The sequence below is a fragment of the Perognathus longimembris genome, chromosome 21 (assembly GCF_023159225.1).
Source record: "Perognathus longimembris pacificus isolate PPM17 chromosome 21, ASM2315922v1, whole genome shotgun sequence".
NCBI lineage: Eukaryota > Metazoa > Chordata > Mammalia > Rodentia > Heteromyidae > Perognathus > Perognathus longimembris.
This window is the reverse complement of record NC_063181.1, coordinates 7,492,038-7,515,974: the sequence shown is the minus strand read 5'-3', so window position 1 is coordinate 7,515,974 and position 23,937 is coordinate 7,492,038. Positions and strand designations below refer to the sequence as shown.

General features: G+C 39.5%; 1 pseudogene; it reads right to left on the bottom strand.

Annotated features, from left to right (window-relative positions):
* Window positions 1-314: 314 nt before the first annotated feature.
* On the bottom strand, window positions 315-893 carry LOC125339600 (annotated as a pseudogene).
* Between the last annotated feature and the right edge of the window lie 23,044 nt (window positions 894-23,937).

Here is a 23,937-nt window from a genome sequence, read left to right as displayed (position 1 = left end):
TAATGACCCCTCAAAATTGCCTAATATTAAAAAAAGCCACAATCTGTTTCTGAATGCAGAAATATACCATGGTATTAAACATTCTTTTCTGATAAAGCAACTACAGAAAGCCTTTATTATATTTGTTCAAAGTAACCAGTGCTATTGAGGAAAAAAGAAAAACCTCAACTCCCCCAATACTACTTTCAAAACCAACATGTCATACTTGATTTTCATTAGAATGTAGTTATTGCTTCACACCATTAATTCAAAAACCAAGACTCAGATTTTATATGTGTGTGTGTGTGTGTGTGTGTGCGTGTGTGTGTGTATAAATATATATAAAAAGCAATGCAAACAATTATTGAGCTTCATCTTCTGGACAAGAATGCCAAGTTAGTCTCTCTTCATAGAAAGCAATCACAATCTGAGGACACTTCATAGTCGCCTCTTTTGCCAGCACCAAGTCAGCTTCATCTGAATCTTTCCATTTCATAAGAAACATCAATTCTCCACTGCTGTCTGTGGCACCAATTATTCGTTTAGGATCCAGACCCCTAGCAAACCCCCTTGGTTTGTCAGCAGCATCTCTTTTCTTCTTTGATTTGCTGTCATCAGATTCACTGTCCGATAAAGATTTTCTTTTTTGTACCATCCTTTTCTTTACCAGCTTTTTGAGAATTAAGAAATGCTTCAATTAATTCTGGACAATCTAAATTTTCTTCAGATTCCCAAGTATTATCAGCATCTGTAAATCCCTTCCACTTCAGGAAATATTCTACCTTCCCATTCACTACATGTTGGTCTGTACTTTTTCTACAACAAATTCTTCAGGCTCTGCTTCTTCAACTTTTTTACTCTTTCCATTCTGTTTCTTTCCCATTTTTTTGCAATGTAGTCTTGTTAGAGGCCATATTTAATTGTAGATTTGAAGAGCTATTACTCAGATGCTCCGGTGGTGATCCTGGAGCAGTAGCGTCCCACATTTGCTCTTTTCTAAAAATATGTTTTTTTACCTGTAAGTAGCTGTACAGAGGAGTTGCCGTTGCACAAAGTAGATTCTAGATGCAAGGCATCTTATCTTGATCAATGTCACCCAGAACCCTCTCTCTCCCCACTTTGCCACGCTCTCCTCTTGGCCGTGTTTGAGGCGTTGGCCGAAATGTTGCTTCTATGGGGATAAGGATGGTGGTTCCCTGAGTAATTGAAGCCTTTCCTCTCCCATCCTGCAATAAGCTCCCTTAAAAGGTTTTCATTGTGATCATCATACGTATATTTTGGCTTTGAAGTTACATCACATATTGTCCGAAGAAGCGTAGAAACCCTAATTTTTATTTTTGAAATATGCTGATCCCTGAGTCCCTATACCTTATGAGCCATGGTATTAGAATCTGCTGGAGTGGAGGAAAGGAAGTCGTTTTTTTTTGTTTGTTTGTTTGTTAGCTCCCTCAGGTTCTGCTTTAATCTTGCCTGGTGGAGGGAGAATCAGCACACTAGTTAGCAGCATGTAGTAAGCTAGAGTTTCTAGACATCTTGGCCCATCTGGAATCCGTTATGGTACCTGTAATTGCCAATTCATATGGAGGAAAAAAGTTCCTTGGTATTAAATCATAGAGAAGGTGAGACAGGACCTAGGATTGGACAATGGAGAAATAATATCAGATACACGAAAGAGTCACAGGCACATGGGTATGTATGCATACATATATGTGAGTGTGTGTGTGTGTGTGTGTGTGTGTGTGTGTGTGTGTTCGTTGCTGGGAATTGAGCTCAGGGCAACTTGAGCTACACCCCCAGTCTTTTGTTTTTTATGACAATGTCACGTTCTACCTCTGCCAGGACTTATATGGAACTTCAGACCCTTCCCCCTCTGTTTCTTGAGTAGTTAGGATTATGGGCATGTGCTCCATTGCCCATCTCCTAAGTGTTTGTTTGTTGTTTTATTTTTTGCCAACAATGGTTGGGTTTCGTTTTTATATATTTTCATGGCACCATTTTTTCTTAATCTGAATCAGTTTTTTATTTTAAAACATTAGTGAGAATTCTTCAACTGTAAGTGACAGAAACCAAATGTGTATACCAAAGAAATCATCGGGTTGTGTATATTGCACCAATGGATTCAGAAGTTCTGAATGTAGAACCATATAGTCAGCTAGAGAATGACATCATAGAAGCAGTTTGTTTTCTTATTGTACATCTAGTAATGTCCAATACGGTGAGCAAGACAATTATTGAGAAAATAGATTGAGCCTTGCCACCGTTACTTATTATAAAGCTATAATAATAAAAATAAATGTATGTGCATTGGAACAGTAAAAGCCTCCAAATGAACCCACACACTTACAATCCACTCATACTAGATGGCAATCTACTCATATTAGACACAGGTGCATGGACAAATGTGTGCAGGATCTCCTGATAGGGAGGAGTTTTTAATACTCAAGAAGTCCACCAGAAAAGAGCTTTAAATTTATCCCTTATGAATTTTTAGAAGACACATGCCACTTTTAGAATAGTGTCACAAAAACTTAAATTTAAGTATAGTCCAAAGGAAAGAAAAGAAATTGCTCAGTTATGTACCGAATGGTTTGGAAGACTGCCTAACGCAACATAGAGATCTAATAATGACGTGATGTCTAAGCGAATGAACTTCTGTACAAGAAAGAAATGTCTATCAGATTAAGATGATCTCCAGATTGTTAATGTGAGTGAAGTCGGAAAATGACTACTTCTCTTTATTACAGCTTCCAAGTGTCTAAAACTCACTTCTTAAAAATGAGCATTTTTAATAAAAATTTCCTGGGCCCAAGGTATAGATTTTCTGAGCTGCAGAGCCGACTCTTGCACCAGGTCTTACACTTGGACAGGGGAACCCTAAGTATCCTTTCTGATTCTGACGTTGTGGTCAAAGGGGAAGGAAGTTCAGAGGGTTTCCCATCCCTTGTTTCTTCATGGAGCCTGCCTTCCAAGCCCAATTCTTTGTCATCTCAGCCTCTTGTCCTTCTTGGTCATGGGTGAAAACCGTTCTTTTAGCTCTATGAACTTGACATCTACTCCTTAAAATAAGATATGCTACTTAAGATGTGTCCTGCCAATCTGTCTTAGCTTTCTTCCTTTAATTTTTAGACACAAAGGGAAATGGCTGTACTTTACTTTGGGGCCTGAGAACATTCCTAGATCTACAGAGGGACAGTGCTACAGAGGCCTAAGGGGACGCATGGCTAGCGCTACTTTGGAGTTTGAGCCTCTCAAAGCACAAGCCTGTTGCTAAGGAAACCAGAGCTCCCGGGAGGCAGGACACACAGTGAAACAGCATCCCAGAAAAGGCACAAGGCAGGGCAGTCGGGCGAATGCTGGGGGGGTGGGGTGGCAGGTAGCCTCCTAAGCAGAAAGAACGGTGCTGGAGGAATTATAATACCCAACTTCAAGCTGTATTATAAAGCTATAGTAATAAAAACAGCTTGGTATTGGCACCAAAACAAGCCTGAAGACCAATGGAACAGAATTGAAGACCCAGAAATGAACCCACAGAACTACGCTTACTTAATCTTTGATAAAGGAGCTAAAACTAGTCTTTAACAAATGGTGCTGGCAAAACTGGTTCAACACATGCAACAAACTAAAACTAGATCCTTATATATCACCCTGCACCAAAATCAATTCCAAATGGATCAAAGATCTCGAAATCAAAACAGACACCCTGAAAACACTAAAGGAAGGAGAACTAAAGGAAGGAACACTAAAGTAGGAGAAACACTTGGGCTCCTTGGCACAGGATGGAACTTCCTTAACAAAGACCCAGAAAGGCTACAAATCAAAGAAAGGTTGGACAAATGGGACTACATCAAACTGTAGAGCTTCTGCATGGCAAAGGACATAGATCGCAAGATAAACAGAAAGCCCACAGATTGGGAGAAGATCTTTACCGGCCATTCAACAGACAAAGGCCTCATATCTAAAATATATGAAGAACTAAAATAATTACCTTCTTCCAAAACAAAACCGCAAAGAACCAATAGCCCCCTCATCAAGTGGGCTACAGACTTAAAAAGAGACTTCACTGATGAGGAAATGAGAATGGCCAAGAGGCATATGAAAAAGTGCTCTACATCACTGGCCATAAAAAAATACAAATCAAAACAACATTGAGATTCCATCTCACCCCAGTAAGAATGTCCTATACCAAGAAAACTAACAATAACAACTGTTGGAGGGGATGTGGCCAAAAGGGAACCCTACTTCATTGTTGGTGGGAATGTAAACTGGTTCAGTCACTCTGGCAAGCGGTATGGAGATTCCTCAGAAGGCTAAACATAGAACTCCCCTATGACCCAGCAGCCCCACTATTGAGTATCTATCCAAAAGACCACAAACATAATCACACTAAAGCCACCAGCACAACAATGTTCATCGCAGCACAATTTGTCATAGCTAGAATCTGGAACCAACCCAGATGCCCCTCAGTAGACGAATTGATCAGGAAAATGTGGTACATCTACACAATGGAATTTTATGCCGCTAGTAGAAAGAATTACATTGCCCCATTTGTAAGGAAATGGAAGGACTTGGAAAAAGTTATACTAAGTGAAGTGAGCCAGACCCAAAGAAACATGGACTATATGGTCTCCCTTATAGGAAATAATTAGCACAGGTTTAGGCAAGTCACAGCAGAGGATCATAGGAGCCCAATAGCTATACCCTTATGAACACATAAGATAATGCTAAGGGAAATGAACTCCATGTTATGGAAATGATTGTTATATCACAGTTGTAAATACTTCCAACATGCCATATGTAACTGTAGCCTCTATTATTGATGATATTCCTGTATCACCTTCCTGTGGTTGTACTTACACTATCTCTGTATCTTATCTGAGTATATTGGAAACCGTGTATACTGGTATTAGAACCAGGAAATTGGAAGGGAGTACCAAAATTGGGAGACACAGGGTAAAAAAAAGACAAACAACTACAAAAGCAATACCTACAAACTGTTTGATGAAAATGAACTGAACAACTGAACAAATCGTGGGGGGGGAGGGGGAAGGGAAAGAGGGAGGGAGAGGGGGGAATGAGGGACGAGGTAACAGTATAAGAAATGTATCCAATGCTTAATGTATGAAACTGTAACCTCTCTGTAATTCAGTTTGATAATAAAAATATATTTTTTATAAAAAGGGGGAAAAAACCATTTGGTGTAAACTAACTGAACAGCTCATGCGGGTGGAGAGGAAAAGGGGAGGGGGCAATGAGGGAGGAAGTAACAAGTTATACAAGAAGTGTACCCACTGCCTTACATATGAAACTGTAATCCCTCTGTACATCGCTTTGACAATAAATAAATAATTAAAAAAAGAAAAAAGAAAAAAAAGGCATATGAAAATGGCCAGAAGAGGCGCTGTGGCTCAAGTGGCAGAGCGCTAGCCTTGAGCAAAAAGAAGCCAGGGACAGTGCTCAGGCCCTGAGCCCAAGCCCCAGGACTGGCAAAACAAAACAAACAAACAAACAAAAACCCCAAAACAACAAACAAACAAAACATTTAGGAAGTTTATTGCAGTTTTCCAAATTTAATCATCTTCATTTGTAATCATTAGAACACAATGCAGAAAGCATGTTGTGATTTATTTTGTAGTTGATCCGTACTACTGATGAAAGTGACTCTACACCTAATCACTTTCGAAATTATGTGGTAAAATTTTTTAATTTTAAGTAAGTAACTCTCTCCTTTCCTTAAAAGAAAAGTAGGTATGCCCTGAAAAACTAGTGTTTTAAAAATATTTCCCACTATTTATTGCTAACACGATGTGTCTTGTGCTGCTTAAATGAGTAAATCAGCTAAATTATGAAATGTTAGAAATGTTATTTTTAACAGTATACTAAATGAGTAAAGAACATGATTTCAAAGCCATTTTCTTATTTCAACACAAGTCTCCTTGCCCCAGTTAAAGTTGAATTCTTAATATAGAATTGAATACTGGGCACCTGTAGCTCAATGCTTGGAATCCTACCTACTCAGGAGGCTGAGATATGAGGATTGCAGTTAAAAGCCAGCCCGGGCAAGAAAGACCCTGAGACTCTTATCTCTTATCTACCCCAAAATCCAGAAGTAGAGCTGTGGCTCAAGTGGTAGAGGGCTAGCCTTGAGCAAAAGAAGCTCAGGGATAGCAGTGAGGCCACGAGTTCAAGCCCCAGAACAGGCAAAAAAAAAAAAATTGAAATGGCACAACCTGTAACATGGGCTATATTTGGTCTTTCTATTCCAGGACTTGTGAAAAGACCTGCTTGCATCAATAAGCATCTCCTAGTTCTATTTTGTTCTATTATATAGGCAAAATAGAATTTTTAGTTGTATAAATTATTGCTCACTTAACATGTGGCAAGACATACTTTCAGTCCCATCATCTTAGCTGGAGGGGTTGGTTTTTCATACTTGCAGTGTACCTCTAGACAGATGCTTTGTTTCCTGTCTGGACTCCATGCTGAAGCAGAAGGAGATGGAGGAAGGAAGTGCAAGAGGAGGCAGCAGGCAATTTCTGGGCACTAGAATTGTATCTTTTGAGTTCACAAAGAGTAAAAATGGAATTTTAACTTTTACAGACTCTATAATAGACAATAAGAGAAAAGATGGCTAACATAGTAGTGTCTCAGTACACATGGCTGCTCAATTGTGGAAAGATTCTGTAGGGCACAGTGAAATTACCACAAAAGGTGATAAAACACTGAACCTCAAACATTTAAGGGCTCCTTCAATGGTTCTAGAATTTTCTACTGCAGATTAGCACATCTCAGCTGCGTCTCTTTGCATGGGCCCATCTTTCCCAAAATGAAGATGGTGGTTTTCCGTGAAACTTCAACTCTTTCTGGGGTTGAGAAAACACAATGCTTTTCACTTCATTCAGTATGTTCTTATGACAGAGATAAGAGTTGTGGTTTCCCAGGATCTATAGTTGTTGGAGTTGATGCTTTTTTGTTTTGTGCTTTTGGTTGGTGGTGGAGCTTGAACTCAAGGCCTAGGTGCTGTCCATAAGCTTTGTCATTCAAGGCTAGCACTCTACCATTTTGAGCCACAGCGCCACTTTGGGTTTTGTGGTGGTTAATTGGAAATAAGAATATCATGGACTTTCCTGCCCAGGCTGGCTTCAAACCATGATCCTCAGATCTCAGCCTCTTGAGCAGCTAGGATTATAGGCGTGTGTAGTTGGTGCCTGACTGGAGTTGATCCTTTGACACAACCGGTTGCCAATGTTTTGCCATTTATCACAGCAAAGAGGAGTAAAAGGGGACTCCTCCTTCTGAAATGACTCATATCTTTTTTCTAGTTTTCTTGATAAAAATAGCATTGGAAGTTTTATTGATTTATTTATTGTTATGAGCATATATTAATTGTAGAGAGGAGCTTCACTGTGATATTTCCATACATACATTATTTTGATCTGATCCACCCCTCTTACTGTTTCTTGTGTCTTGTACTCCTCCTACCCTACCCTGTTATGCTACTTTCTATAGAATATAATACTTCAATATTATTTCTTCAATATAATTTCTTTCTTTCCCCTCTTTCCCACTTCTTCTGGTCCTCTCCCAAGAAGTTTCTGAGATATATTCAACTTACATAAAGTTTTAACTCTAGGGTTTTTCAATTATTTCTAAAATAATCTCTCAAAATTTTACCTCATAAATACGATCTGTGAAATAATTAATTAGCTTCTAGTTGTTCTGATTACATTTCCAGAATTAAGTGTTCTTAACTTTTGTTGAATTTCCAAGTGAAAGTTTCTTGATCTCATCTTTTCATTTAAATTATTTCTTTTTAGAACTTAATCCTTTCTTCAATTCCATTAAAAGTGAAGATAAAGTTGTTCTACATGTTCTTACTTTTTTGGGAGTGACTGTCTAATAGAATTAATGCTTGTTCTAATTTTTTAGAGTGGACTTGGTTGAAAATGTGACATATTTTTTTTCTTCGACTTGACTCATCCTGAGTCAAAGCTGGTCTAATTGCTTCTTGCAAGAATTCTGTCAGTTATTGTGTAATTCCTTATTGAAATCTGCAGGTCTAAACTTCATCTTTACTTTGCTGGAATATAGGTTCAGTTCCCTTTATGGAGTTGTGACGGACCTATAATTAGCAATATTTAAGCCGTAATCTGTCTCTGGGGCAATGCATTTCTTTAATATGTTTGTGATGGCAACCTGCTCTATATGCCAGAAGTGCTTTTATTATGAAATACCATATGAACCTCTGTCATGTTTAACAAGTAGCCTATGTGTATCTTGGGGGAAAGTAAGTGTATCCTAGGAACGGGAATTTTGTTTTGTCACAACAAGTTCTAGTTTCTCTGATACACATTCTAGAAGACCTTAGATATGCCAACTTTTATCCAAACAGCCACCGTAGAAATTAGTTAGTGGAATTTAGGGTAGCAAAGATGTTTGGCTTGCAGTTCATCCCATTGACTTTTCCGATGCATGCTATCTCTCATTTATCATGAAGCTTAGGGGTCTAGTAAGGAGATATCATCCTTCGCCTCCCCCACCCTTCTAAATAAATAGATATCCAATAGCAAGGAGACAGCTTCCCACTAATCGAGATAGGATGGGGAGGTCATGTGACTCTCTGGTCCCACCTGGTGGCCACAACATAGGTGCCTGTGCTTCTTCACACATTGGAGCCCCTGGCTTCAGGCTAGCCCCCTGCAGACTTCTGAGCCACAGATGCTCTGGATATAGCCTTCATGAGGCTTGACTCTGCCAGGGCTCTGTGAACATCTGAGCTACTGTGGCAGTGGCTGGAAAGCATCATCGTGCCTCAGTGATATCACTGTACCTTAGGCCCCAGATCCATAGAAGCTGCTGATGCCTATAAACCCGGCCTCAGCAATATTGTCATTCCATGAGTGCCCACAACTTTAGACACTACAGACATTTCCTATGCCATGTTCCAGAACCTGATTTCAATAAAGCAGAAATAGACTAATTAAAAGAATGCTAGTGACTAGCTCTTCCTTCTCTCTACTTTTATTTAGTAAACTTTTCTGTAATCATGTATACTTTCTATTTCCCTATGTCTGCTCTTGGGTCAATTTGAAAGTAGCACAGGATGAGGTTGGCTTTTGACCCTGGGTACTCAGATTTCAACTTTGATTTTAAATCTTTTTCATATTGCCTCCCAGTTTCTAGACTAACTCTTAGGAGTGGAGCCTATATTAGCTCAGTTTGTGCTACTATTACAAAAGACCTGAGAAAGTTGCTTTACAGGGTTAGAAACCATGTAGGCAGGCCATGGTTGACAAGTCCAGGACGTCTGAGCTTGGGTGGCTACAGTGACTGGGGAGCCCAGGCTGGCACGTTATCTACCTGAAGGCATCAGAAGGCAAAGGCCCAGGCACCTGCAGTGCAGTCATGTGTAGAAGAGACCAACGAGGTGGGCGTGGCCATGCTTTATAATAACCCACTCTCACGAGAATGACTCCAATCCCAAGAGAACTAACCCACTCCTGTGAGAAATCAGTGAATCCCTTCAGAGGGAACTCATTTCCTTCATTAGGCTTCACCATCTTCCAATACTGTTGCTCTGGGGATCAAGTTTTGATTATCTATACCTTTTAGGGATAAACCATATTTAAGGTCTAGCCAAACTCTCATGTTACTGGAGGTATATTAAAATTTTAATTTATTACAAAATCTCAAGGATCCACAAAATATCATTATCACCATTATTTATCAGACTTTAATTCACAAAGCTACTGGTTTCAGTTTATCTGTTCTCCAATTGGCCCAAAGTACACCTTGCAAAAGTTCTTCTGAGATGGTTATGAACATAGAGGTAATATCTAAGCAAAACTTGCATGTTTGAGAAGGAGTGCTAGCAATGGAAGTTATTATGGAGTGTTTATTATGTTTTGGGATCGATTCTAGTTCTCTGCAAGTATCTCACCTCAAAATGACAAATTTTCTAGAAACACATCTGAAATTGCAAAAATTCGGCTAGTGCAAAAGTTGGGAAGTTTGAAGAACGTATTATAATGCAAATTTGCTGAGCAATTGTTAGCCTAGAAAACTTGCTGTCAGGAAAAATTAGAAATAGCTTCACACTACCAAATTAAGAAAGGAATTTGGCAATATATTTTGGTTGTCTGCCCAATGTTTAATATTACTTGAGGGAATGTCTGCTTTTAATGAAAAATAGATTTGTGGAGTGAATTTTAAAAAATGTCCTCCTTTATCATAAGTTAAGGATACAGATAAAGAATATGGATGCAGTGCTGCATATATTTTTTTGTATAGAATGGATTTTCTCTCAAGTTAGCAAATCATACAGTGTGAAGAAGAATTACCCTGTTGTGGTCCAACTTATCCAAACTGGCCCTGGGAAAGATTAAAGATACTGAAGAATATTTTCAATTGTCCTAGAATAATTAAAAAACATAAAACGCTTGTAAAGAACCTCTAAGCAAGCCTTTCTGAGCCTCAGATCATCAATATGAAATGAAGGTATTACCTTTGTTTTAGGATTATTGAGAAGATAAAAGGAAATAATTTATGTAAAACACCCAGCCTTATGCCCTAGTAAAAGCTCAGTGAATGGCAGCTTTTAATAATTACTCATTAAAAAATAATAGATTAGTTTTCTTTGTCTATCCCTTTAATGACCAAGAGATAATAATAATAAAAAAAAAAAGAAGTCGGGAGTGGTAGAAAGTTGAGGCATTACAGCTTTGGAAACCAGGGACCTTTGCTGCCAGAACTTTTCTGCACAAGCAAAACAAAGCAAAGCACACTAAAAATAAGGCAATGTCACAGCACAGGGTAGTCAATAATTGTTGAGGTGTCTGCATTATACTCAACCCAAGAGGAACAAACGATTCTTTGATTCAGCATGGAAAGGAGATCTCAATTTAAATTCTAATGATTTTTAGAAGTGTAACAAGCAGACTCGGGGGTGGGGGATTGCTGGGTTCGTCTCCTAGTTCTCTACCTGAATGTCTACATGCCCCCCATTTTCCTTTGGGTAGCCTAAGTGCGAGCAACGGAAGAAGCCAGCAGTGGAGAAGACGGGCGGTTAAGGTTGGGTCATTGCATTCTTCCCATTTCCCCCATTTTTCCCCCCTTCACTCCAGAACTGTGGCCTGGAGGAGGTTCAGAGGAAGAGGTTTTTCAGAAGTTGGTTTGTTTACATGATTTCAGGAATTTGAATAAACTCATGAGTCTCCTCATCTTCCCAGTTCTTTTGGCAGGAAGTCCAAGTTCCAGCTCTCTCTCTCTCTCTCTCTCTTCTCTCTCTCTCTCTCTCTCTCCTCTCTCTCTCTCTCTCTCTCTCTCTCTCTCTCTCTCTCTCCCTCCCTCCCTCTCTCTCTCCGTCCTGCTACATCTCCTTCAGCCTCGCCCTGGGCTCCTGGATCTGGGTACCTCTGTCTTCTGCCAGTCCCTGGAAGCTGCTTGAAAGACCTCTGCATTCTCTTGGCTTTGCAGGCACCACCTTCTGTCTAATCTGCAAGTTCCAGCCAGGTTGCTTATGCGCATCTGCATAATAGACTGTGCTGCTGGCGGGCTCACCGATGTTTATGGAGAACTTATTTTCCCTTCCTTTCTTTCAGAGTGGAGACCAATTTCTGGTTTGTGTGCCAAACACAGTCCCAGGCACACAGGAGGAAGTCACTAAATATGTGTTACATCAATGCACTCCAGTTGTGTATTAAAGAACAAATGCTTGTGGAAGTTCTGTCAGCCTCTTTACTATTCCTCTTTGCTTTCTTGTCATTCTTTTATCATCTTCTTTTTGAAAATCTGGGTTTTAAGTGGTTATTATAGGCCTTTATTACAGCCAGGTCTATAATGATAGCTATGGAATCAAGTTTATAATGTATGCAACATAAAGCAAAATAGCTTCAACCTTAGGTCCAGATTTAGAGTTATATAAACCTGTGTTAAAATCCAGCCTTTCAGGTGGCATTATTTAATAATTTATCTTTCCCTGTACAAGGATTTTGATACAAGATTTGCATGTCAGTTTTTTTTTTTTTTTTGGCCAGTCCTGGGGCTTGGACTCAGGGCCTGAGCACTGTCCCTGGCTTCTTTTTGCTCAAGGCTAGCACTCTGCCACTTGAGCCACAGTGCCACTTCTGGCCATTTTCTGTATATGTGGTGCTGGGGAATCGAACCCAGGGCCTCATGTATACGAGGCAAGCACTCTTGCCACTAGGCCATATCCCCAGCTCCATGTCAGTTTTTTTTTTTAAAAATGTGTCATTTACTCTGATCAGCCTTGTCCTTCTAGAATGCTAAACTGCCTAAGAAACTTTTTGCCTTTATATTTGTTTTTTTTTTTTTCCTTCCAGTTATAAGTTGGGAATCAGGCTCCATATCCTAAGTCAAATGAGATTTTCAAGATTTCTTTTTTCTTTTCTGTTTTCTTTTTGCCAGTCCTGGGCTTGAACTCAGGGCCTGAGCACTGTCCCTGGCTTCTTTTTGCTCAAGGCTAGCACTCTGCGACTTGAGCCACAGCGTCACATCTGGCCATTTTCTATATCTGTGGCGCTGGGGAATTGAACCCAGTGCTTCATGTATACAAGGCAAGCACTCTTGCCACTAGGCCATATTCCCAGCCCTGAGATTTTCAAGATTTCTGAAATCCCATTCACTTGCATGAAGGTTACAAGAAGCAGCATAGAGTATCCTAAAATGCTCTTGCTAAAGAAATACTTCAGCTTCACACTTTCTCCCACACTTTCCTTCCTGGTGTGTCCTTAAGGTAGCCAGTTTGCTAAGTCTATTGGTTGCGCCCACCTGTTAGATGTCTAGTAAATCTATAGTGTACTGGGCACATTTTACTCCTTTACAGCTTTGTAAATCAGCCAAAGTCTACTACCATGGGAAAATACCTCTTCTGGCATCCTGTTGTATGTGTAAAGTTTATGTATTATATAGGTAATAAGTAGTTGTAGTAACTGACTTGTTATGAAGGCTAAGCAAAGAATCACCATCAATTCTATTGTGCAGCATGATTCTGCTCCTTAAGGATGGTAGTGAGCTTAAAGGTCTGGTGATTCAATAGAATGAAGGCCGGAAGAGGACCTGCCATCTAGGCCATAATTGTCAACTTTATGCTTCTCCCTTTCTTCGATAAACAGGTAGCAAGGAGTTGTCTTTCCTCAAATGTGGTGGGGCTTTGTTTAACCTGTATGTCTTTGGCATGGACTTTTCTTCCATCTATCTATCATTTTGTGAATTTGCTCTTGACATAACAAATATTTCACCATATTTTGAAAATTATCCATTTAATCTGTCAGAAGTAGTTATCATTTTTATTTAGAGAAACAGAATTCCTGAGAATTCAAAAACCTGTCCAGTCTCAAATAAGAAAGAAATAATCTGTAGGTCCATTATTCAAGTCTGGTGACTCAGAGTCCCATGTTGTTCTCATTAAGCTAAAGTTGACTTTCTAAGTGATAAAATTAATAGCAACAGAAAGATGTACACATGATGTGTTATGAAGTTTTATTCTATAAATCTGTTTATGGGTACCACAACAGTCAATGCAAGAAATGATGTTGAAATATCTATTTTTACTTTGTGCTACTTTTTCCTACTTATGTTGCCTTACAAAGCAGTTCAATTTTCTCAACCCCACACTCTGAGGCTTTATCTTCCATTGTTCTCTTAGCAATTCATAGATATCCTAAAAGTAGACGTAAAACTAAGCAGTTTGTGACATTGCTTAATACAAAAACTTGGTGACAATGTTCTGAGAAAGTGAAACTATAAATTACGATGCCAGATTTAGCTTTGAAATAGAGATGTCTTCTCTTCTACCAGTTACAAACTATCATTTGATTAATTTTGCTTATACCCAAATCCAAGAACAGGGCTTAGACCTGTAGAGGATATGAAAATTAATACAGCTTTTTCATCAGCAAGTGTCTTACTTGATGGTAAAGTGAGATTAAAATGCATATGAGAGAGGCATATATTATGCAAATATTTAGTGGGGAAGGATAAACAAACTGCATAAAACATTGCAAGATGTTTAGTGGAATGAGAATAATATCACTTCAGGAAACCAGGGAAGCTTTGAGAAGAAAGGAGTCATTTAAATAGGACCTGAGTGATATGGACAAATGAAAATGAATCTTTTCATATCAATGAATAAGACCAAGGTAGAAATTGGTAAACACAGCTTGAGGTTTGGATTATAGGCTGCCTGACAAGGGGTAGGGGGAATTGCTCTAGGAAGGTATAGGAGACCAGACAGAGAAAGTCCTTGAGTGCTAGGCGAGCAGGTGAATTTATGCATGCACAATAGGGAACCACAGAAGGGTTTTGATCAGGAGAGTGTGACAAATTGGCAGCTATATTCCATAAACCTTTTGATATTTGGAAAGTGAAAGATGCATCATTAAGTGTGATCATAACTGTACATTGGATAATTTCAGTCTTATTAAAATGACTCAGTGGCTCTTACTGTCTTTGGGGAAATTAAAATTTCTTTGCGTGTCTGAAATCATCCTATGCCTTTTCCCCCTCTCCTTTCCATATCTCCATCTTCTTTATGTATTGCAACACTTGTGCTTTCCCATGGAAGACATCTTTGTACATGTTCTTTTCTCTCTTTTTTTGTACATGTTATTTTCTCTTCAGGAAAAATGCTTCCTCTGGTTTTTCTCAAATTAACTCCATATATGTGGGGTGTGTGTGTGTGTGTGTGTGTGTGTGTGTGTGTGTGTCAGTGTGTGTGTGGGGGGATTGGGGGGAGCTTGAACTCAAAGCCTGGGCATTGTCTGTGTTTCTCCTTGTGTTCCATGGCACCATTTCTGTTTTTTTTTTAATTTAGGAAGATCTTTCTGTCCCACTATATAGCAGCAAAATCCCATTTCTTTGTGTCTACTGCTCTGCAGCTTACTATATTTCATAATGTTTCAATTATTTGCATCTAGCTGTTTAATTGTGTATCTTTTCAGCAAGACTAAAAGCTCTGTGAGAGCAGAGACAATGTCCTCCTTGTTAAATAAATCACGTGTTCTCAGAACCAGTGCCTGGCTCGTAGATATTGCTTTCAAAATACTTGTGGACTAATTATGTGCATTTATGTGTACCTCACAGAAGAAATCCTTAGTAGTAGGAAAGATGTAACGCAGTTGTATGACTAAGACTGAAAGGGCTAAGCCATAAATGTTTAAAAAAATTACTTAGTATGCCCTTCCTTTTATTGAGTAGGATGCCCATGATTTTTGGTGAGGGGAGTAGAGTCAAATTATATTTGCTTCTGTCCATGGTGCTTAATGTTGATATTTTATTCCTGAAAACTGATTGGATGTGGAGAACTGTGGCCCCCTCTTTCTGCCATCCAAATTTACATGAGTGTTTATGTTTCCTCTATCCTCCTCTTCCCACTTTATTTTCTTCCTCCTCTTCATCCCCCTTTTCTCTTTCTCCTTTACTTCCTCCTCCTTTTCCTTCTCCTTCCCTCAGTTCCTCTGTGGTCCCTGCCTCTTTTCTGTATTTATCCTCATCCTCTTTTTTTCCTCTTCTTCATCCTCTGCCTCCTCCCCCTCCTCTTTCACCTCCTCATTATTTTTATTGCTGTTCCCATTTACTGAACTCATACAATATGCTAGGTTCAGGAGTCAGCATTTAGTCCATCTTACTTCACTTATCTTATGCAACAGTATAAGGAGTTCCTTATTTTGTGTAATAGTGTAGAAGAAAAAATGACAGTATGGAGAGATTAAATAACTTGTACAAGGCTACATAGCCAGCAAATGATGAAACTGTAGTTGAAATGCAGAAGTCTGTAAGGTTCAAGTTGCTCAAGAACCAGGAACTGACCTCACTGAGGTCATTTTTAGCTTCAATTCTAGAGCCTTCTGCTCTTTCCAAGCACATCTAGAAAACAACAATATCTCCTTATACGGAATACCCATGATATTCTTTAACATACTACCAAATATCATCCAATTTGTAAGTTCATTTTCACGTAGTTGATCTCTTTAGGAATAACGGCTTGCAAAACTTGGTATGATTAACTGGTACTATTTGTGTTTTGCAGATGAGAAAACTATAAGTCTTTCTTTACAGTAAAAAGAAAACTGAAGGGCAAATAAGTCTTAAACATATTGTATTATCTCTGCATATGCAAAATTAACCTACCATTTCATAGAAAAAATACAATGAAAAGTATTAACTTTACCAAGATGAAACAACAAAATGAACTTAGTGTTTATGTCTCCAGGTCTATGTCTGATTGAAGACTTTTAGAGCCTTACAAAATATCAGTTCTCCATCATTACTAAAAGCCTCACATTTTGTTTATTAGAGAGAGCAGCATGCTAGCTGAAAAGTCCACGTGCTCATTTCTTTTAGTTGTGCTCAGTCTTGTGGGTAGTCCATGAAAGATGGAAATGTGGTAAAATACTGTTTTGCCAGTGTGCGACACATGTGTGTGTCACATATGCTCAAAGTGATGATAGCTTTATTGTGATGACAATGGTGTATGGAATTATCGGTATCTATTTTTGTAGTTGTTAAAACAGACAGAGAAGCCAAGAGATTCGCTGAGGGTCACATGGTTTATAAAGCCACGAATCTTCATATCAATTCTAAGTCCAGCCTAATCTTTTTTTCCCCTTCTTAAAATTTTTGACACTTATGAAGGCAGACTGCAGGAACTAAAAAATGACACTAGTTTGAAACTGCTGAGTCTGTTAAGACCTAAGGAACTATTGCTGTCGAGCTGTCATACTCAATTATATGACTGAAGTCATGGAAGGATTGACCCTCACCCTATTATCCTAGGTGTATTCAGACATCAGGCAAAATCCCAGGCATGCATGGACATGCTTGACACAGGCAGGGAAATCTGACCTAAGCCTGGCTGTGAACATTCCATTGTGGGTCTAACCCATAGGAACTCTGAGGCTGAGCTGTGAGACCGCCAATGGAGGGTTGAGAAGGCTGAGAACTGGACCCTAAGAAGGTCAGACAGTCAAGGCAAGGCAGATGTATCAGTTACTACCCTAAGTGTGTTTAAGTTACAGTTTTTTTGGACACTAAAAGCTTGAGACCTTGGAAATAAGATCCCTAACAACAAGGGAGTTCGTTATCACTATGCATACGCGCTATACCTCATGTTAATGGTTGTAACCACAAGATAGGTTGATACTCTATTTTCTGTCTGTACCTGTAGTGATCACCCCTTTATGGAAGTAAATAACTTCTGCCTCTTTGCTCAGACCCCATAAAAGCCTAACTACAACCCCACCTCCTTGCACAACCTCCATTCCCATGGGAAGGTGGATTGCCCCTTGCGGCCGCTGGAATAAACAGCCCTCACCTGTTAAGATCGAGTCCACCCTGTTCCTTTCTCCTCCATTTTCCTGACAGTCATATCTGTAAGCCACACTGACTAGTAGAAAATGGTCTTGTAACAGATACATTTTCTATAGAGAGATTAAATAACCGGATACTTCTAGCATGATTGACCAGAATTCACCCCTTCTAAGAGGTGTTTTGAAGTTTACTGCAGCTTACAACTCTGTATAGACAAAACCGTCTCTGTAACTCTTATTCAGGCTGACCGTCTCTGTAATTCTAATTCAGGCTGACTGAGCCTGATAATCAAAGCCTACTGCCAAGAGGAAAAGAGGAAAGGTAGGAACATGGTGAGAATAATGCCTAAAGAGCCTGCTTAAGATACCATGGAGTTCTTGGAGGAAGAGAATTGTCTGGGGCCAGAGTTGAGTTTCAGATTCTTCAAGATGTCATTACCCTCTACCCCATGTCTCAGGTGGGCATAGAAGAAGGTATAGGTCCATGGCTAGCTAGACTTATGTGCGTTGGAAGGTTGGCATTAAGGGTGAGAGCGAACTTAAGCTCTCAAGAATTATACCAGGACAGGGCAACAAAGGAAGACACGTGGTTTACAAGTAGGAAAGGATGAATGGATGGGTGCTGGCACTGGCCTGGTGACTTGAAATGAGAACTAAGTTTATAGACACGTGAAGTAAACTGGAGCCTGCAGCCATGGTGAAAAGAGAGCTGGAAGGTTCTCTGGGAACTTAGGCACAACTGATCTTTACAAAGACCGGCACCAGAGCAGTGGGAAGCCAAGGCAAAAGCAGACCGTGAAGTCATGGGAATGAACAGAATCTCTCTAACTTCCAATCTGAAGGGAACGCGAGCCTGCTGCAGCTGCTAGATGAAGTGCTGAGGGCATTTACATTTTATTTCCTTTAAATCCAGCGCGAGGAAATATTATCCCTTCTGTCTTTCAGATGAGAAAAAACCAGCCGTGCGATTCTCGAATTCAGCCAACATGTGCTAGGTTTAAGTAAAACAAGAAAATAATGGCAGGACGTCAGCTTTCTTTACTTTCCATTTTTATTCTTCTAAAGCAAGATCATTTTAGATAGGTGGTATTGTAACTATCTTTCTGATATTTCTTAAGTAGCCAAAATTCTTAGAACAAAACCCCTGGTCTAGCCACTCTCTGATGCCTGGAAGTGGTTTTTCCTGAAGACAGTGCCAGGGAACATTTTTGCTCTGTGAGCTGTGACTGTGGTAGCCTCAGCCCTTGGATCAAACATGTCCCATGTGTTGGCTCTGGGAATTTGCCCATGTTCTCCAGTGTTTGCTTTAGGAGGAGCTGGCGTTTGAACTCAACCATGGGTTCATCTCCTTGACCAAAGTTAAGGCTCACGTAGGCTGAGGATGAATTCAAGACTTGTGAACTCTTCATTTTATTCTTCTCCTTCCGTGAAAATTTAGTATTGAATGTTGAATCTGGGTATCTCTCACGATAAATATGTTTGAAGAAAAGGATTGGTTCATCCCATGGATAGGGGAAATCACCCCTCAGCTCCCCCATCTTTCTGTCCTACAAATTTGGGGATACATCAGAGAAAGGGTTGGAATTTCTATAAGGGAACAGGCCAAAGGCGGCAGATTTCTCCTATCCATTTCCCTCCTTTATAGAGATATCATTTTACCAGGGGGAATGAATGGTGCAGATGCCAAAATATTTATTTATTTAGATAGACTGTTTCTCAGTCTGTTTTGATGGAAATCCAACAACTTCACTGTGAACAATGCTCACTTTGGTATCGATTTTGTTGAGTCAAAAGTTCCTAGATTACAAGATGTACCTCTGTTGCAACAAACTTGATTGGAATGTATAAAGTTGCCCAAATACTAAAGGAATAACTGAATGGAATGTTTGAAAGACTTGTGGCTCTGTTCCCAGTCCCACAGAAGTCCTTTATGTCCTGCTAGCAATTATAGGGGCAGGGCTGTTGTGGGCAGCAAAGGAGCTCTGTCAGTATAGTACCATGCCTGAATCCTTGTACTGTGTCATTCCTCTTGCTTAGGATTCAGATAATGGTGAGGATCTGCACGGTCACACCAAGGCTCATCATGGAGATGAGGTCTCCCGGAGGAGTTTCTGAATGGTAAAATATAATTTTGTAATTCCTAAGTGCTGGACTCATTATGGTCAGCATATTATATTATCTAGATTGTTCTGTGATAGGTTAAAAAAAAACCCAGGAAGATAAATGCCACAGTCAGAAAATCTTATCCCACTACAGGCCCACTTGCAAAACTACCATCAGGTCAGCGGTGGTTGGTAAATGCTATAGTTTGGATCTTAAATATCCTCCTAGCATTAAGCCTGTGTGTTAAAGGCTTGGTTCCTGGGATGGTGTTACTAGGAGGAAGAGGAGGGGCCTAATGAGAGGTCCTTAGGCTATTAGGGGAAGCCTCTTAAAGGGGACTGTGGACTTAAGCCCCTTCCTCTGGCTCTGCTATTCCTTGGCCCATGATATAAATAGTTTTGCATAGCCATTCATTTCTACCATGGTGCACTGCCTTGGCACAGTCCCACATCAATAGGACCACATGATCATGGATCGGCGATTTTAAAACCGTAAGGCAAAGTAAACCTTTTCTCTTTATACGTAAATATCTCAGGTGTTTTGTTAGGGTGAAGGAAAGGAACATTTTCTATAAACTCAACGTCAAGCTCTTCTAGAAGTTTGATGTTGATCAATGGGAGGACAAGAAGAGAGTGGTTAGGTAGGGGAGAGGTAGAGTCATTTACAAGATTGTGGACTGATCTCGAAATGTTAACCACTTCTGTCCAGTGGAACGGCCAAAGAAAAGTCAGGACAAATGTTTTCTTTCATTCTGGCCTGGGGAGACATCTAAGAGAAGGTAATCTAACATGTGATAGAAGACAATAAGGCACTTGTGATGTCAGCAATATTTGTGGTGAAGTAGATACTAGGAATGAACAGTCTCAATAATTGGGCTACACTTTTTCACCAGATGCCTGAGAATGGACTCAGTGGACCCTTAGGCACTCGACTACCCATTCTACTTGCCCCAACACCTACTCTTTGTTCTCCAGTGGTAGATGTAGAAACCGAATCTTGGAAGTGACTGTCTCCAGCAGAATTCTCTCCTTTTGGCAAAAACAAGACATTAGATTAGCTTAGCGCTTCTAGCTCCTTCTGGAATAGGGTGGATGAATAACGAAACCTTTTTGGCTGATGAATGCTCTCCTCTAGGAACCTCTGGTTCCCTGTGCCTGTGGTATACATTTTCCCATTTCTCCACCTCCATATATCTTACACGTGCCAAGTTAGGAGTGGCTTTCTCTATAGGAACAATGTATCTAGTTGACCAAGTTGAGGGTACCACTCTTTGTGAATGGTCTTTGACTTTTCCTATGGGAGCATGCCAGTGAAACTTAGAGTTTAGATAGGAGACAGTCAAGCATTTTGCTTCTTCAGGCGATTCCACTGTTCCTGATTGTTCCTGGTCAAGCAAGGTTGGCTCATAGTCTGTGGAGGGCACGCTTAGAAAAAAAATGTGTTTACTTTCCAGGTTGCATTGGGGAAAAGAAGAGAAAGCAGGGCAGCAGGGAGACTTGGGGACAGAGTAGAGTTACAGGGAGCTACTTCATTCTGAACAAGAGGAGATAACGACCTATTACACAGAAATTGCTGTATTCTCTTTATATTTGGATTACTTTAGAATGAATGTATTTCCTTCTTCTTTTTTCTCTCCATGCGAGGGCTTGAATCCTGTGCCTCTTGAGCTTACTTGGCTTTCAGGTTCGCCATTGGTGCTCTTACCACTTGACCCATGCCTCCAGTCTAGTATTTTGCTAATCAGTTGGAGATGAAATCTTGTAGATGTTTCTGTCTGGGTTGGCTTCCAATCAGGATCCTCTAGATCTCAGCCTCCCAAGTAGCTAAGATTACAGGTTTTGGCCTTTAATGTCCAGCTGAAACGTCTATTAATCTAGTATATAAACTTTTAAAATTAATTAAGAGATGTTGGCTTCTTTTACTTCATGTATGTGTTTTGAGAGGTCCTTATGTTATTGTGTTTAACAATAGTTCTTTGATGTGTGTGTGTGTGTGTGTGTGTGTGTGTGTGTGTGTGTGTGCCAATCCTGGGGCTTGTACTCAGAGCCTGTGTGTTGTCCCTGATCTTTTGTATTCAAGGCTGGTGCTCTACCACTTGAGCCACAACCCCACCAGCTTTCTGGTGGTTAATTGGAGATAAGAGTTTCATGGACTTTCCTGCTTGGGATGGCTTTGAACTCTGATCCTCAGATCTCAGCCTCCTGAGTAGCTACAATTACAAGTATGAGCCTCTGGTTCCTGGCATCGATAGTTCTTTAAAATTTTTTCTGAGTAGTATTCTATTGTGAGCATACCACAGCTTACTCATTCCCTTGTTGGTTGTCATTTCGGTTGCTTCCAGTTTCCAGCTTTTTAAGAAACCGTCCCAAACAAATAAATCTCTCATGAACACTTATGTACAAACAAGTTTTTATGTGGAAATGAGACTTAATTCCTCTAGGGTAAAATACCTAAAAGTGGAAATTCTGTTTCGTAGCATAGTCATAGTTTGTGTTTAAATCTGGAGGATACTACCAGACTAGCTCCCAGAATGCTTGTAGTATTTTGCGTTACCACCTGCAGTTTTTGCAACTTCCAAATGCTCTACATAAATAAACTCTCAGTAGGCTTTAGCCACGTGGAGGCTTTTCGGTTTTAGAAGCCTAAGTGGGTATTTTAAGGTATAGCATTATGGTTTTAATTCGCACCTCGCTGATTATCAATAATGTTGAATGTCTTTTCATCAGTTAGTTTCTTACCATCGGCAAGTTCTCTTTGGTGAAATGTCAATGCAAGTCTCTCATCTGTTTTTCCTTCCATGGGAATGAGTGGTTTCTTATTATTGAGTTTTGTGAGCGCTACATATAGGCTGGATTTAAATTCTTTATCAGTTATAGATTTACCAGTAGTTGCTCCCTGTTGACTTGTCATTTCATTTCCTAACAGCTGGTGTTCTAGAGCATTATTAGTATACAGAAATAAAACAAAAAATTAAATCTATTCTTCTTATGTCCAGAAAGCATCCTTTTTTCGTGGATTCTTTGTACATTTTAGCATACACAATGACATTGTCTGAAAATAGAAACAGGTTTACTTCTTTCGAGACTATATGCCTTTATTTCCTTTGTGTGTGTGTGTGCGTGTGCGTGTGTGTGTGTGTGTGTGTGTGTTGGGAGAGCTTGAACTCAAAGCCTGGGCATTGTCTGTGTTCCTCTTCGTGTTCCATGGCACCACTTCCGGTTTTTGAGTGGTTAAGTGGAGATTAGTGTCTTGTGGGAACTGTTCTACCCTGGGCTACTTTCAAACCATGATTCTCAGATCTCAGTCCCCTAAGTAGCTAGGATTATAGGCATGAGCCACCGGTGCCCGACTTCTGTTGCTTTTTTGCATGTCAGTATTTCTGATGCAATGAGCAACAGAAACACAGATTGCCTTGTTCTTTGTCCTAGAAGGAAGCTATGAATATTCTTTCGCTGTCAAGAACATTAGTTATAGATTTTATTTTGTTACCGATTTGAGAGTTGCCTTCTATAATTTTTATCATCAGATACTTATTGTGTCCAATTTTTTCTATATCTACTGAAATAACTATAGCCTTGTTATTGTTTGTAGTGGTGAATTACATTGGCTGGTGTTTGGATGTTGAATTTTTTCATGTGAGTTGTTGACTTTTAGCTCTTTCTTTTCTGTTTTGCCTTAGGTTAATGAATTGAGAAGTGTTCTCTTTTTTAAAAAAGACATGGAATTGGCATTATATTTTCATTAATAGTGTGGTAGATTTTCTCAGTGAACGCATTGGGCTCTGTATTTATTTTTTTGATGAGTGAGTTTTACTTTGTATTCAATGTCTTTAATAGAGTTGTAGTATAAACTGACTTGATAGGCTAATAGGGTATTTAGGTTATCTATCTCTTCTTAAGTAATACTTGTTTTTTTGTCTTCAGCTTTATACTAACATGGGTGTTATTATATTATCTCTGATCATTCGAGAGCCTAATAAAGCAATTAGCAAGCACTATAGCAAGGCTATAATTCTGGAAGCCTTTGTCGCACAATAAGCCAAGAAATCCTTAGATACACAGATTATCTTCCCATTTCCTAACAGAAGAAGACAAGATACTTTCTTCTTGAGTCACCAATTTTCTCCCTGTTTAAAAAATATATATAGATAGATAAAATCAATAGTGTATTTCAAAAAAAATTTACTTGAACATCTGTAGGTAGTACATTTGAAACTTAAATTATAGTGTTGCTCTGTTTAAGTAGTTGGAAAAATATTTCCAATTATACTTAACCCTGGAGGAATTATTTCATTTTTAACACTACTGGGACAGGAGAGATTCTTTTCTTTATGTAACTCCTAGTTATCTAACACAATCTTGGCTTAGTAGAAAAGCACCTCAACATGACTTCTGGCGTGTTTTTTTTCTCTCTTCAGCTTATTAAATGATGTGATTCTCCTCCCTCCCCATGTCTTTTTCTTGTTTTTGGCAAATAAGGTTCAGAGAGGCACCGAGAGGACACAAGAAACTGCAATAGTCATGACAGGTTG